At 43.9% G+C, this 15,432-nt stretch overlaps 1 pseudogene; it reads right to left on the bottom strand.

The window, feature by feature from the left end:
* Window positions 1-1,559: 1,559 nt before the first annotated feature.
* Window positions 1,560-15,122, bottom strand: LOC127206139 (suppressor of cytokine signaling 6-like; annotated as a pseudogene).
* Window positions 15,123-15,432: the final 310 nt, after the last annotated feature.

Consider the following 15,432-nt stretch of genomic DNA (forward strand, 5'->3'; position numbering starts at 1 on the left):
CTGGCTGCTAAGCAACAGCCATGCTCTAGAAGCTCCCCTTCAAGTCATTATGACATTGTTTTCTGCAAAGCAGTACTGTGGTACGAAGGTGCCTGGAAAGACTGATTTGAGTAGCAGCTCTAGCAATTAACAACAATAAAATCCAGAGCTTATTCGCTTCAGCTATGGTATAATTCAACATGTCTTGTTCATTTCTATCACAGGGAGTTTGTTCTTGCCCTAACAGTGCCCAAGAAACATTTCTCAGATGAGAGAATTGTTGGCTGTCTTTGGCTTTGGTTAAGATCTTCCCACAAGTGTTATTGTCTGGAACTTGACAAACTAGAGTATTGCCCTTCACTGGGCACATTGTAATAAGCTTTCATCTTCTTTGTTGCCTTTTTAAATTTATCGTTCAACACTTGTAAGCGGTTATTAGCTTTTCTTACCATTATGCCTGAGCGGCATCTGTCATGCAGCAGTAGAAAGTGCTTGGAGTTTTTGTTATTAACCAGAGGGGCAAATGCCCTTCATCGGTCACCAGAGCTGTTATATCTCATAAGACTCCTGTGCTTGGTGTCAGGGGAGAGAGTGAGACAGCAGAGAAGGATCCAAGCTTTGGTTGCCTGGCTCTGGTTCTGGCTCTGGCTCTGCAAGGAACCAGGCTTCTCCAGCTCTCAGTCTCCAGGAAGTAGTACTATCTATGTTGTGAAGTTTGTGTGATAACTAAGTTAGAAAAATGCGTGTTCAATACTTACAGTTTGAGCTGGATGTGGTGGCATCTGATTGTATCACAATTGTTTCAGAGGTTTAGGCAGGAGGATCACCGAGCCCAGGATTTTGAGACTAGTCTGGGTTATATAAGGAGACCCATTCTTAAAGGCAAGGAGAAAAACCAAAAATAATCTTGTCCAACACCTAAAGTGAGCGCAGAGTAGGTGCTGGAGGAAAAAAAAAAAACCCAAAAATATGTGTTCTTATTACATGAAGAATACTTTAGTTGTGAATAATAAAAATACAATTAAGTACTTTAACAAAGAAGAAAGAACAAAGTGTTTCTTAACAGAGAACAGAGGAGAACTGCATAGTCATAGCAGAGTTTTATACACTCTAAAGGCAGAAGCACATATGGCTTCATGAAGGAGCTAGAATCAGGGCTACAAAGCTATTGGCAAGTGCTCCCACTTGATCCTACATTCTATCTTTTGTGTTTAGAGCTGCTTTCTCTTCTTACGTCTCAATAGCTCCTGAGCTTATATATTGCTGATGACTATCAAACCAACAGTCCTTGTTCCTAATTGCGAATTCCAGGAGGTGATAGTCTAACCAGCTTCACTGAGTCTAATGACTAGTTAATCAGGCAACCATGTGAGGGGTGACAGCAGCTGGCAGACACCACTATGGTTTAAGTACAGTACATGTTCTTTTAAAAAGGATCCTGCTGGTTCATTTTCTGGGCCGACATTCCGTGGTACACCCACTGCACTTCCATCATGAGTCCACTGCAACTGTCGATTCTGGGACCACGAGAGCAGTGCTGGGCCTTCAGCAGAAGTGGGATGATGCTCTGGGCTTAGATTTCAATCTAGGACAAGGCAAGCTTCAGTGCTTATGCTCCGGAGTCGAGAGGTCACAGTGGCTCCCTCCTGAGAACGGTCATTGCGTGCCAGACCTTTCTTGTGAATGTCCTCATCTTGTCCTGTGCACCAAAAATTCAACCATTTCCTCCTCACAGCCCCAGACACCGTGCTGAAGGACACAGGCAGGCAGCAGATGGTAGAGCGGCTAGCTCCATTACATTCTTACACAGTCTTTGCACATTTCTCCTGAGGCAGATGGTATTTACCCATCGAGAAAACATTTTCATCAAATCATACACCCGCCCTCCCCCCCAAACCAAGGGAACTCATGTTTCGACTGTTAATTTCATTTTAGTAATTTAGGTAGATTCAAGGTTACTTTTGCAGGGAGCAAAAGAGACTGTTCAGAGACCTGGAAAAGCTTACAAAGCTGACAGGGGCAAGTTTATGCCTAGTTTCTTCATAGTAGGTCATTTTGAGGAGAAGGTGCTTTTGGAAGTTGTTCTGGGATGCATTTCTATTCCCCAACCCTTAGGCTACAGCACAGCTCTGGGCCTGATATTCACAGAGGACTGTGCAGACAACCTACTGACCTCCTAAAAGCCCAGGCACCAGACTCCTCTGTGTAGGGCCCTAGTACAGTAGCAGAGGGGCACCAATTTCAGTCTTGGAGGGCTCAATCCGGGTGAAGGTGCATCCACACACTGGGGATCCAACAATGAGCCTCTCAGGTACTGCCCCATTTTCATTCCAGTAGGTCATGATATAATCTTGTAGTGGGAGAAGGTTAATTATAGGCCCTAGGTATCTGGTGACCTGTGCTGGGTTAGTTCCGTATTCTAGCTGATCAAATTATATGTTAACAATTTATTAGTTTTCTTTCCAAATTATTTCACTGAAGTTGTACCTAATGAGATATGCAAGAATACTGTATATTCAGGATTTGTTTTATGTTCTGTGATGAACCTCTTACAATTTGGACCATTTCTGCTCTGTATTTGCATATTGTAGCGTCTTCCCACATTAAGGAAGATGTTGATATTAGTGTCATTTAGTGATTTGTAGGGATTATTTTCTCCAGTGTAGTCAACCTGGGAGCCATGGATATTGTAAGTCATGACCTGAATGTAGTCTAGGGAGCTGTGATGAAGGATGCTGTTTAAATAATTTCTGATGGCCATTTGTCACACCTATGCCAGAAAAATGCACCCTTTAACCCCTATATACAAAGCCCACATACATCAAAACATCTCATGAATGAAGATCCTCTCCTTACTTTCCTACAGGAGTTTAAGAATAAGGTAGACCACTTACTGTGACAATTGAGGGATCTCATAGCCAGATTGGATAATGGAGATGACACCAGCTACTGTCGTAGTGACCATCAGCTTAGGGCTATTGCTCTTAATGGCTTCCTGTTCAAAATCTCCACACATTTTCTACAGAATATTAAAGTACAGTAGAGTAAATCACAAGTTCATTCCAGACCCTCTAATATAAGTATTTTTGAAAATTACATTTGCATTTACCTTTCTCTGCCGCCATCTCAATAAAGTCAGTAGAACAGCTATCTAATATTTATAGGGCATAGAAAATTTCACTAGGTCCCATCTAAAGTCTGTAGCCACCCATCCAATATCTCGGTCCCACATGACTGAGAGCTCTGCCAACATCACCACATTCTGAAGCACCATTTGCTGCAGTTCCCTATCTCCAGCTTTCAATGGTGGAGAAAAATTGCTTCTGCTTTCTCAGTAGGTGAAGTATATCATAAGACCAACATTTCATCAGACGAAATGCAAAGTTATCCGAGAAAGAAGGTGGTGATGGCTGGATAACAGGTACAAATCAGTGCCAGATCGTAATCTACTTGTACTTCGTGTGACTAATCTTAGAGGAAGTGCAGGGGTTAGCTATTATAGTTCCATTGTTTGGGAGTGCCAGGTCATCTTCCAACAGAATGCTGGTGGAAACTGCCATGTGTACAGGTGGTCAAGAGACTAGGACATTCTACTAAATGAAGGGGTGTTATAATATTTGTGTTACCAACCGAAGAGCATGCATGGACTGGTCCTAGGTGCCCTGTGCATATGTAGCAGATGTGCAGCTTGGTCTTCATGTGGATCCCTCAACAACTGGAGTGGTGGCTCTCTCTGACTCTGTTGCCTGCCTTTGGATCCCTTTCCTCTAACTGGGCTGCATTGTCTGGCTTCAGTGGGAGAGCATGTGCCTAATCCTGAGTGACTTATGGTGCCAAGAAGGGTTGGTATCCTTGGGGGACCTCACTTTTCTCTTGGGAGAAGGAGAGGAGAGAATAGGGAAAGGGATGTGTAGGGGGTGCTGGGAGGAAGCAGGGGGGTTGCGATCAGGATGTAAAGTAAATAAATAAATTAATGGAGAAAAATAAAAAAGAAACATAGTATTAGATCAAATTACTTATGTGATTAGAGGACAGAGTGCTTCAACTGACTGAATATTTTAGTTAGTGAAGGGGTTTTCCCACGGATATAGAAAAGTATCCAATATAAAGAGAGCCCTCATCCATCAGTCTCATATTTTTTTTTTTTTTGCCTACAGAATTCCTTTATGCCTTTATTTTACTGACTTATCATTTTGTATCTGATCAAAAAACCCCCAAAGTTCTACTAATTAGAAAGAGAAAGAAGGGTGTTAGAGCTGTCTTCAAATGTTAACTTCATATATTGCAATGTTTGTGGTTTTACACTGTGCTGTTTTAGTGGGAAGGTCTATAAGTTGTGCCAAGAGCCCTGTTTCAGTTAAAAATAGAGATAGTCAGTAGAAGCCAGGAAGCTAGAGAGGGGCCATTGGGGTACAGGGAAGGAAGAAAGAGATTAGAGGAGAGGGGAGAGAATAGTAGAAAACAGATAGTTGGATGGGGAAAAGGGAATAATGGGGAGAGGCTAAATGCGGAGAGGCAGGTTAAGTGTGGAGTGGGAATGTCAGTGTAGAGTACAGTGAGGGTAAGAGGAAGGATAACTAATTCTAAGCATGTCTAGTAAAACCACACAGGAAGCTTCATTGGAGTTACCTACATGGGGGTGGTGTAATGCTCCTCTTAGAAGCTATAGGTTATTAAACAAAAAGTCCACCGCCAAATGTGGAATACCAGCCTTCAAGTTGTTGGTCAGGGTATCCCAGAGACCTTCAGGACAGCACAGGCTATAGCCGTTGCTGTTGGTTATCCACTAGAACGTGATGGTGAGGACTTATTGCTAAGAACATCACACACTTTGTTATAGGATGTGGAAAAGCTAAGCTAGTACTGACCCGGAAGTGCTTCTTTGCTGACTACCAGAAGGCTGCTGGGGGAGAAAAGCCATTAAAAAAAGTTTTACCCAGCTGTGACTCTTGTAAAATATAGTAACAACTGGCCTGAAAAAATATGCCAACTAATGTAATACAGGCATGAATGTTATGGGGTAAATCAACACCTTTCTAATTGAACTTAAGTCCTGCTCCACAGAGGGGAACGCATGCCTGGTACTAAAAGTCTGGCAAAGAACCTGTGGTTGAGGAGTCACAGGCCTTACTATTACTGTCTTCCTACCAGGAAAATGGTATCAATCTGCCTCCTAAATAACTTATCCTTGTACCCACAGGTTAGTGAAACTCTCATCCCTCACTGGGGATGCTTCTTTATGCAACAAACGGCAGTTAATTCAGACTCATAACTGGTGAAAATGCAGAGAATAATTGACCATGGAGTGTTGTGACCTAAATGGGATATCTGGATCACACACCATCTCCCAAAGGCTCAGTAAACATTGGAGAAAGGGGTTGGAGATATTGTAAGAGCCAGGGGTCGGGGAAGATTACTGAAAAACCAAACCAAACCAAACCAAACCAAACCAATGCCTTCTGGCTATGATGGAGTTGTTGCATCCATGAAGTCGTAACAGTTGTGGTTCTCTGCACAATACTGGCACAAGATCAAGCCAACCAACACTTCAATATGGAGAGGAGAGGGTCTCAGGAGGTCTCACCAATAGTTAAGGAACTATTGGCTATGGTGGAAAAGAGAATCAGTTTTCCTCAGTGGTATGCCCATGTGCCAGTAGGTGGCACCACACACACCTGTAAATATGATCAGTAGTTGGACTCAAAAGCAGATCCTGCCTCACACAAACTTCTCTGGGTTTCTTTTGTACTCTCTCTAGACTTTACCATGACATTTATCATAATGTGTCTGTAAGTCGTTGGCTACGTTTCAGTCTTCTGCCTCATATTGTATGCTCGTTAAAGCCAAAGATTTTGCCTTATTTACATTTTGAGCCTAAACTCAATATGTGCCACAGAGCACATGTTACTCAAAGTAACAGTAGACAGTCTCATATAATTGTTCTCTGTGTTGAACGCTGTAGTTAGAGAGCACAGAAGGTCATGATATATCCCCAGTTACTTACCTGTAGAATAAAGGCAAGTGGGCCGTTTCCCCCGAAGGATCTTTGCGGTTCTAAGAGTCTATAACTCTAAACTCAGCTGAGTTTAGTTTTCCTCTGTAACTACCCTGTTCTCCTTTGAAAGGACAGAATTTGAATGTTCTAGTGCTGAAAATACTTCTTTCTTTTCCTAATTTCCTCACCAGCACTAGGACAGTGAAGAGATGCTTGTCCTTAGCAGGGATCCCATAAGACCCAGGGGACTGCCAGTCTAGGTTTAGCCCATCAAACTCATACTGGTGTAGGAATTTGATGGCTGAGTTAATGAAAGTCTGGTGGTTGTGAGGAGTGGAGACCATGGCAGTGAACCTGAGGAAGAACTAAAGAAGGCAGGATAAAGCCTCTGTGATCCTAAGTCATTGGAATAAAAACACTTCATAGCCCAAACTCTGCCCCTCAGCCCTCCACTAGGATGCTTCAACCTGGTAAACTCACCCTTGCTTGTTCTTGCTGAGCTCTGGGCTGGCTGGTTCAACTTTACTGTTCTGGCTCAGACTTCTCTCCCAGCTGACCTGTTTTTTTCTCTAGCCTCCCTTGCAACCACATGGCAGCTTTCTGCTCTGCATTCTATTTGTTTTGTTATCCCCAACTATAACTACTCCCAAATTGCCTTAACTTAACATCCATCTTAACTTACCATGTTGTCTTCAAATATCCTCCAAGATCACATGCACTCAAAGAAGTCTTTCTTATGAGTAGACTTTTAATTTCCCTTTCCCAAAAGATGAACTTGTACAATACCTGCCTGAGCCCTTGTACCCTTGAAATATTTAAGGAAGAGGCACTTTGGAAGCAGGTAACTAATGCTCAAAGGGTGCTGCACTTGGGTGTCCACTTATATTTAAACATATAACGGCACAGTAGTCTTTCTTATATGTTCTGCTCAGGAGTAAGGTTCCTGTCAATTTATTTTGTTAATGCAATCACTTATCAGATGCCTTCAATATCTTCCCTGATGTTGTGAGGGCTGTGTTGGGTAGCTTGATTTTGATAGTAAATGAATGAGTGACTTTCTAGAGAGAACTTATGGGTCTGGTCCAAAGTCCCAGCCTTCAATGGCCAGGAGGATTTTCAGCTGGATGTTCCTTAAAAGTAAAAAATAAAAAATAATTTCAAAATCCAGTGGTTCCCTTATTTAAAACAGCTTTTTCTATGCAATATAGTATCATATCATGGCCTGTCTTCACGTGATATGATATACTACAGCACAATTTTCTTCCCTTGCCACAAATTTTCTTTGTGTTTTTACCTTAACTGTGGCTTAAGTCCTGAGGTAAATATGAATTGTAGAAATTTTTTTGTTTTGGTAGTGACTGACAGTAATTATGATGCCTATAACTTAAAAGTATAATTAGATCATATTTTCTTCCATTGGATAGAATGATAAATATTGTTTGAACATTTTTATTTTCCTAGTCTGACAACTAGTATAAATTTGTCTGGCTAGCATTTCACACATTTTTGAGAATACTGACTGTGAACCTCAACTGCCATAAGAATTAATCATAAGGGTTGTGAGAGGACATTTAAATTCTAGGTTTATTGAGACACTTTTATAGATTCTTATTCTGTATTCTGGAGTTAGTACTGCATTCTTTTTTCAAGTGGTCCATGTAGTTTTGTTTCAAGATTTGACAGAATAAGATATGCCCAATTCTCACAAGAACAGAGAGGAAGGGGAAGTTACTTAAGGGGCAATACAGAGAGAAAGGGAGGCAGAGTTTTTTTTTTTTTTTTTTTTTTTTTTTTTTTTTTTACCAGAATAGTAACAGAGAGACAGGTTACAGAAAGAGAACTCAGGCGAACACCAAATGAGCCAGAGAATTAGGAGCCAGAATATTAGAAAAGATTCCTGGGGTTAATTTGAGGCCAAGCAGAGCAATTCCAGGGCTGAGAGAAAAGCCAGACTGAGTAAATCAGCTGGGAGAGACGTTTGAACCAGAACAGCAGACTTGAACCAGCCAGCCCAGAGCTCAGAAAGAGCAAGTAAGGGTGAGCTTATTAAGCAGTAAGTCTCAGAGGCTGAAAATGTCCTAGGCCTAGGTTAGATTGTACAGAGACTGGAAGCTTCCAGGATGAGGCCTAGGTTAGCAGATGGAGGCAGTAAGCATTCGAGACAACAATTGATACAGGTGAATAAAAGTTTCTTTTACGCCCACCATTTTCAGTAATACTTGTGAACTTGAAGGGCATAAGTGTAATAGGAATGACAGAAAGGCAGAGGAATGTGATAAGACTTAGAAGTGAAATCAAAACTATTTGAACACATAGAAAACAACAACAACAAAAACCAGAATAATGGTTATCACGATTGCATTGAAAAAATTGATTGGAAAGATTTTGGTAAAACAATTGAGGGTCTAAAGAGATGCCTCAGAGACTGAGAGCACTGGCTGCTATTTCAGAGGACTTGGGTTCAGCTTCCAGTACCCAAAAGGCATTTACAACCATTTGCAACTCCACGGGATCTGAGGCCATCTTCTTGCTTCCACAGGCACTGGATGCATGAGGGGCATAGGCATGCGTGTTGGCAAAACACATACACATAAAACAAAAATTTATGTTCAGTTGAGTTTTTGGCTGAAGACCAATGGAAATCCCTAAACAACCCAGGATAAGGCTAGCGGAGAAGGTTCTCTCTGAAAACTGACAGTCAAAAGACAATATCCACACAGCTCATTGAATACAGAGAGGTAGAGCTGCTGCCGGCACATAGCCTTCATCGCTATGATCTAGGCTCTCTGGCACAAGAAGGTACTCTGTAGGCTGTGGGAAGAGAAATCTGGACACCAACCCAACTTCAAAACTGACAACCTACAATCTGTCCTGCCTGCAAGATGTGTTGAGGCATTGTTGGTGCAGAGCTGGCAATCTTCTCCTTCTTCTATTCCTATTATGCTTAGGTTTGGCCTTTTTTATAGTGTCCCTAATTTCCTAGATATTTTGTGTTAGGAACTTTTTAGATTTAGCACTTTCTTTGACTGATGTATCAATTTCTTCTACTGTATCTTGCATGCCTGAGATTCTCTCTTTCCTCTCTTCTAGTCTGTTGGTAATGCTTGTGTCTGTAGTTTCTGTCTCTTTCCTAGGTTTTCCATCTCCAGGATTGCTTCAGATTGTGTTTTTTTTTTACTGCTTCTCTTTCCTTTTCAGGTCTTAAACAGCTTTATTCATTTCCTTCAGCCGTTTGATTGTATTTTCCTGTGTGTGTTTTTGAGGGATTTATAAATTTCCTGTTTAAAGGCCTCAATCATCTTCATAAGATTAGATTTAATGTTCTTTTACTACACTTCAGGTGTGTTAGGATATCCAGGGATTGTTGTAGAAGGATAATTGGGTTCTGATGGTGCCATACTGGGTTTTGTTGAGTGTGTTCTTATGCTGTCCTCTAGCCATGGTTGTCTCTGGTGTTGGCAGGCTTGGTGGTCCCTGGTTGTCCCTGATGTCTGTTGCCTGTGAAATGGAAGGCAGAACTTGGACCAGGGAACTGGCACTCGGAATGGCTTAGGACAAACCTCACCTCTGCTGGTAATCTCCAATGGCTGCTGTCTCTGGGATTGCAGGCAGAGCTGGTGCCAAGGAGCTGCCGTGTGGAGGACACAGAATAGGGCTCACCTCTATTGGTAGTCCCTAATGGCTGCGACTTCTGGAACTGCAGGCAGAGCTCTGCTGGTCGCCTCCAATGGCTGCTGTCTCTGGAATCATAGGCAGAGCTGGTACCCATGAACTGGCATGCTGGAGAGCTTATGGAAGACCTCACCACTGCTGGTAGTTTCCAACGGCTGCTGCCTCTAGGATTGTAGGCAGAGCTGGTGCCCTGGAGCTAGCATGTGGAGGTCATGGAACAGACCTCACCACTACTAGTAGTCCCCAATGGCTTCCGCCTCTGGAACTCTGCTTGTAGTCTCTAATGGCTGCTGTTTCTGGAGCTGGCACTCAGGAACTGGATGGCTCCAGGCAGACCTCACCTCCTCACCTCTGCTGGTAGTCTCCCTCTTTCTTATTTGTATCAAGTCCCTTCTCTTTGAAGTTCCTTTTCTAGATTCATAGCTCTCTGTCTCTCTGTCTCTGTCTGTCTGTCTGTCTGTCTGTCTGTCTCTCCTCTGTGTGTGTGTGTTCATGTTCCACTTAGTTTAACTAGGGTCATCTGTGTGCTCATTAGATTAAAATGATACTTTGAAGCCTGGTAAGGTCACCAGTGGGTACACAGCTGTCTCTCCCCATATCTATCAGTAATAGATAGTTCAGCTGTGAGTGGTAGGGCCCCTTAAACCTTTCTCCATCCATGCCTGACTGTTGCCTGGATTTTGTGATTGTAATGGCTGTATCATATTCAAGATGACATTTTGCCATCAGACTTCCTATTGTTTCGCTCATTGTCTTTCCATACAATGGGTTTTAAATACAGCCATAAAACTGAAATAATAATATTTTATAATAAAATGTACTCAAGACTATAATCTCACAGTGGCAAATGAAAAGAGTCAGAGGCAGATATATATGTGAGTTTGTACTGAAAAAAATTTTTTTTGAGAGATGGGGTTTTATTAGGCTTCCTTGGAATTTGCTGTGTTGACCGTGCTGGCCTTGACCTTAGAGATCTGTCTTCCTCTGCCTCTGCCTCTCAAGAGCTTGGATTAAAAGAGTATAATACCACATCAATCCAGTTTGCATGAAATTTAAAAATAGCTAAAATTAATCCACAAGCTAAGAGCCAACACTGGGAGACCTTTGATGGAGCAGGCTGAGAGACCATATGTAGGAGACCTGCAGAAACACAATTAGGTTCCATTTTGTACCACGTGAGCTTACCCTGGTGATTTAGATTTTTTCATTATGTATTATACACCAGTGATTATGCTTCACAGCTGTGATTCTAGCATTCAGGAAGTAGAGGTTGAAGTTCAGAAGGCTGAGGCCAGTTGCACTATCTGTTAAGAAGCTATTAAAAAAAAAAACCCTGGCAAACGACATGTTAACTTACTTACGTAGTGTTTATTGATAACATGCCCATATCTCCTCCACTCATTTAAAGAAATGAAATCATAGCTTACTTAGGGATTGTACACATTTGAACAAAGATGTTTACTTTTTCTTATCACCAAAAGGAGTAAGTCTGAAGTGACATTAATTTTCTTATTACTGGCATTTGTCCTAGTGTCACTTATAAGTCTGTTGTTTTATGTTCCCAAGGCACTCAGGAATGACTTTTGGACTTCTCAATCTTAGGTTTACTCAGTACACAACATATGGTGCAAGAGCCAGGCTCCTTCCTTGTCTTCTTAAGCAGCTGCAGTTCAGTTGTTCACTGATACGTGTGAGGTATTAATAGAAATTAATTTCCCTTTTTACATTAGTTAGGCCACTACCTTGCGTTTGCCATGAAATTTGGTAAGGCAAGGAATGTTTCCTATGGATTTAGTTATGAAGATGATACAGTGAGCATCATGAAATATTTTACTACTCAAAGTTGGCCTTGGATTCAAATGAGGTTAGAACTCAGGAAGTAAAGTAGAACTTCAAGTTAGGTAGGCAGAGCAGTTGAAAGGGACAGAAACACTTGCTAAATCTTCCCTCCTAGACTTTCTTTCTTTCTTTCTTTCTTTTTTTTTTTAACTTTTTTTGAGACAGGAATTCTCTGTGTAGCCTTGGCTGTCCTGGACTCACTTTGTAGACCAGGCTGGCTTGAACTCACAGAGATCTGCTTGCCTCTGCCTTCCTGAGTGCTGGGTTTACGGGCGTTCACCAAAGTGTCCTGCTTAAAAAAGACCAACCACTTTTTATTGATTCTTTTTGAATTTCACATCATGCACCCCAGTCCCACTCATCTTCCTGTCCCCTTATCTACCCTCTGCCCTTGCAAGCTCCTCCACAAAATACACCACACACACACACACACACACACACACACACACACACACACACACACACACACACACACACACACACACACACACCCCAAAGCATAGAAAACATCTCACGGAAGCTGTAGTGTGTCACAGTGCATCCCACGGTATACCCTTCTGTCCACATCTTTACTTGCAAATGCTCACTGTAATGAGCTAGTGGTCTGGTTAGAGGTCTCTGGCTTCTGTGACACCATCAACATTATATCTCCACCAGGCCTCCTCCTGGTTATCCCGTTCTTGCCCTGTGTTATGGAGATCCTGCAGCTTTAGGTCAGCAGGACTGGCCCTTTCATGTGCACTAACAGTTCAGAGATGATGTTGATTTTGGGATGGGGCAACTCAAAGCCACGGATCTGGGTCTGGGTGGTAGATGAACTGGTCAGCTTGCTGGCTTTCCCTTATCAGCATTACCAGGGCAAGCTCTCTAGTACTGCTCTGGCTAGGCTACCCAATGCTACCGTTGTCAGGAGGAAGGGTTAGCACTCCTGGTCTCTCTCATGCCCTTGGGTGGTTCACCCCCACCCATGCTTCCGGAGCCAGCTGCACTGTACTGCCCAGTCTAGGCACAGTGTCCACTCTCCCAAGCACTTCAGTCAGTGAAGGGCTGGGACAGTTCTCCCTCTTTCAGACTTTTGGGCTGGCTCACCTGTATTTTCACCATCAGGGGCAACTCCACTGTGTTGTGCATGTGAGGAGCTGGGCTCACTCTCCCAAGTCCTATAGCCCGTGAGGGGCAGGGATAGATCTCCTGCTCTCAAGGCTTTGGAGCCAGCTCTCCCAACTGCTTCAGGTGATGAAGTGAAGGGCGGGGCATCATCTACCTCAACACACCCAGCTGAGTCTCATGGCAGCTCTTCCTTGTGCATGTCCTCGGAGCTGGCTCACCCATGCCCCTTCCACCAGGGCCAGCCAGCTCTACTGTGCTGCCAAGGTGAGGTGCAGGGCCTATTCTCCCTGGGGGTGCAGTCAGTGAGGGGCAGGACCACCTCACCCGTTCTCATGACCCCAGGGCCAGCTCTGCATATTGCCTCAGGCAGCAAGAGATAAATGAGGTGAAGGGCATCACCCCAGCGCCCAGGTAATCACATGGCAGAGGAGTCACAGGACCAGCTCTCCTACTCTTACACCTTTGGGGCTGGCTCACCTGTGCCCCGCTTCCCCCCCTGCCCTACTTGCTAAAGAAGAAATACTTGCTAAATCTTCCCTTCTAGGCTTTCTTAAAGGTCAGATTCTGCCACTCGTCAGTGGAAAGTGAACACGACTTCTGAAGTCCCTCAGACTAGTATGCACTAAGTATTGGTTTGTGTTTTTTTGTAGACTGTTGCTGGTAGTTTAAAGGTATGGCCTAATACATGATTAATATTAGGCTTACGATGAGTACAGTGGTATTATCTAGCCCGCTTTTAGAATCAGTAAAGACACAGACACCTGATATATTTTTAGAATAGCCTATTTTCACCTGGGGCCAGGCAGATTTACCTCCTAAACTGTGGAAGTGTCTAGATAAGCCTTTTGGAGGCCACGGAGAATGGCCAGTGACGCGTCAGTGGCTCCCAAGACTCCTCAAACAGTCCACGATCCACTACACGGTGTTGATCTACTAGGGACTCTTAGCACACTAGTGAAGTCTCAAAATGGAGCCGAGGCTAGGGTGGTGACATTTCCGCCTTATTTACGGAAGTCTCCTGAGGTGACCTTGGGCCCCCCCTCATATCCCACATTTCCTCAGAGCTATACCAACCTGATTGATTGCTATTGGTGCTTGAGGCTAGTCTGGGATTGTCTGATTGGCCCTTTAACCTTTTAAAGGCCTTTACACTGGACAATAGATCAGGTCTTTTGCTTGCTTGGTTAGAGTTACACCAAGATACTTTATGTTTTTTTTTTTTTTGTGGTTATTGTGAAGGGTATTGTTTCCCTAATTTTTTTCTCAGCCCATCTGTCTTTTGTATAGAGGAGGGCTACTGATTTTTTGAGCTAATTCTGTATCCAGCCACTTTGCTGAAGGTGTGTATCAGCTGTAGGAGTTCCTTGGTGGAATTTTGGCAGGCACTTATGCTCCCCTTTAAGATTTGTAACAACCATGGGACCACTACTTTGCACTGAGTAAAAAAACTCTTGCAACCCAGGTGCAGAGTTAGGATAGAAAGTCAAATGACAGCAAGCACTTTCAGCCATGTGCATGTAGGGGTCAGAGAGGTTGCTGGGTTATTCTGCATTGGAGGTAGCAATGGTGAGAGGGGAGGGGCATCAAAATAACCTGCTCTAGGGCTCCGCAACATGACTCCGGTGGTGCCAATCACCAAGTTGTTCAGCGATGAATCCACAAGGATCTCTGGGCCTACATCCAGGCCCTGGTCTACATAACTGTCATCTTCAGAGAAAGTGCCATTCCCCCTTGGCTGAGGCATGACCAACACCTCCATGGGAGAGGTTGTATCTAGGCAGCAGCTGCGTGGCCTTCCCAGAGGGCACATCCTGTAGTCTAAAGGCACGGTGTACTGAAGGTAGTCACGAGACATGAGTCCTTTAACTACAGGCACATGTTCCTCCAGGTGGCAGTGCAGGTCCCTGGGTGAGCCAGGCCTGCAGCAGGACTCAGAGCGTGGCTCTGGCTGCATGTTATGCAGTTACCCAGGCTGTAGCAGCTCCCTGGGTTGCAGGTCATGCAGCTCCATGGGCTGGAGGTCACGCAGCTCCGTGGGCACAATGTTGACTAGGCCCGGGCTGGCACCATGCACCAGAGCCTTCACCCACATCTCCATCTTGATGCATGTCCTCTGAGCTGGTGGGATGCAGTGGCCGGGGTGTGGGGCTGTAGTGGTCGCTGCACAGTTATATGGAGCAGGTGGGCCCTGGAGCGTGCACATCCTTGAGGTCACTAGGTGCTGAAGCTGAGGAGAAGGTCTCCTTATTTGTGGGCACAGTGCTGCCTTTGCCATTGGCCTTCTGTTGGCAGACAAACACCTCTTCAGTTTTGGACCTGATCTTCCCTTTCTCTTCCTCACTGCCAGTGTTGCAGTTGGCAATATCTTTGCCATAGCAGCAAGGGACTGGGACTGAATCACCATAAACTCGTTGCTTTTACTCAGGTTGAGAGATTTTCTGAAAAATTTCAGACTTACTTTCTTCACTCTGCCTAGTAACCTAATCCAAGGGGGCAATTTCTCTCTGGAGCAAATATCCCCAAACATTGGGAAAGGCTGCAATGCCTCATGGGTGAACTCTGCCCAGCTTTATTTAACCTCCGGAGCTATTTTCTACAGGCAAATCATATGGAGACAACTTCTCAATTTAGAGTTCCCCTTCCCAAATAACTGTAGCTTGTGTCCAGTTGACAAAATCTGGCCAGCATACTACCATTCCTCACACAAAACAAAAACTTTCCTGGAGCAGGGATGGATGCTAAATCTTTTTACGTCTATACATGCAGCACCTGAGGCTGCTGGCTCAGCCTCCCCCCTCCCCACCCCACCTGGCCCTCCTCCTTTCTCCTACACAAAG

The sequence above is a fragment of the Acomys russatus genome, chromosome 23 (genome assembly GCF_903995435.1).
Source record: "Acomys russatus chromosome 23, mAcoRus1.1, whole genome shotgun sequence".
NCBI classification, from domain to species: Eukaryota; Metazoa; Chordata; class Mammalia; order Rodentia; family Muridae; genus Acomys; species Acomys russatus.